The following is a 1,779-nucleotide window of genomic DNA, read 5'->3' as shown; positions in this document are numbered from 1 at the left end:
CAAGAGAGAGTGGACCCCTGGAATTCAGAGCTCTCCCTCCAACTACACTCAAGAATGCCGATGCTCCAAGCTCCCTGAAGGCTGACAGCAGCCTCTATTTCAGGGGTGCTCACACTTTTTTGGCTCGAGAGCTACTTTGAAACCCAGCAAGGCCTGGAGATCTACCAGAGGTTTTTTTACAATGTTCGCGCCATCATAACATATAACATTTATGTGTACAATGTATGTTGGTGTACCTTGAGCCCCACTGAGTATAACAGGACTTACTCCTGAGTAGACATGCCTAGGATTAGGCTGTGAGGCTGCAATCCTAGCCACACTTACCTGGGAGTAAGCCCCATTGAGTACAATGGACCTTACTCCCGGCGTTTCCTCCCAGAGGCACCTGAAGGGGAGGGGGGGTCGGCACTCCGCGATCTACTCATTTTGTCTCGCGATCTACCGGTAGATCGCAATTCACCTATTGAGCACCCCTGCTCTATTTATAGTCTGCCTCTGAGCACAGTCCTCAACAGGTTTTGGAGGCAGAGGAGGACCTCAGAGTTACAGTCTTCACTCAGGTCCAACTCTCTCTCCCTCCTCCCATCTGGGAATGTAACATCTTGGGCCCTGGGTTGGCTCTGGGTAAAGAAACAGTTGTAGCTGGGCAGGATCCTTGCTGGGAACTTGGTTGAAAACTTGGATCTTTTACAACTTTTACAAAACTTGGATCTTTTACAACAATCTTTTAATGGGACTTCAGAGTAGACATGCAAAAGAGTGCATTGCTGGTGCTATGTGCAAGAGGCTTTGTGTTTTTAACAGCTCCATGAGCAACAAGTGGCAACAGTGAAGCTGGTCTCCCAGCCCTGCATCCCCAACTATATATCTCCCTGTTGGATACAGCTTTACCTGTTGCACTCCAGCCTGGAACTCACAGAAACCCTGCTCTGAAAACACACCCCCTACCCACTCCAAAAAAATAATCTGGAGGCCATACCAAATTCCCAGACCCCCTTTGCTATGCAATGACAAGCTAACACCCCGTCTCTCCCACGCAGAGGCAAAGCATAGAGAGAAAATGATTTGCAACACTTCGTAAGCTATTTTGTAGGGTGCTTTGTAAGCTACTTTGTAAGCTACTATAGGGCACTTTGTCAGTTGCTTTATAAGCTACTATAGGGCGCGTTGTACGTTACTATAGGGCACTTTGCAAGCTACTACAGGGTGCTTTGTAAGTTGCTGTGTAAGCTACTACAGGGCACTTTGTAAGTTGCTTTGCAAGCTACTATAGGGCACTTTGTAAGCTACTATAGGGCGCTTTGTAAGTTGCTGTGTAAGCTACTACAGGGCACTTTGTAAGTTGCTTTGTAAGCTACTATAGGGCACTTTGTAAGCTACTATAGGGCGCTTTGTAAGTTGCTGTGTAAGCTACTACAGGGCACTTTGTAAGTTGCTTTGTAAGCTACTATAGGGCACTTTGTAAGCTACTATAGGGCGCTTTGTAAGTTGCTGTGTAAGCTACTACAGGGCACTTTGTAAGTTGCTTTGTAAGCTACTATAGGGCACTTTGTAAGCTACATAGGGCGCTTTGTAAGTTGCTGTGTAAGCTACTGTATGCTCTGTAAGCTACTATACGGCGCTTTGCAAGACACTTTGTAAGCTACTCTAGGGCAGGCTCCAGGCAGCCCTAGAGGCCTCGTTTTGCTCCCTTAGTAACGGTTGCTAGGGGCTACGTAAGGAGAGAAGGGGTAGCGAGAGAACAACGCATGCGCACTTGGGAGTAAAGCCGGGCGGTTG

The sequence above is a fragment of the Tiliqua scincoides genome, chromosome 5, assembly GCF_035046505.1.
Source record: "Tiliqua scincoides isolate rTilSci1 chromosome 5, rTilSci1.hap2, whole genome shotgun sequence".
Classification (NCBI taxonomy): Eukaryota; Metazoa; Chordata; class Lepidosauria; order Squamata; family Scincidae; genus Tiliqua; species Tiliqua scincoides.
This window is presented reverse-complemented; position numbering follows the sequence as displayed.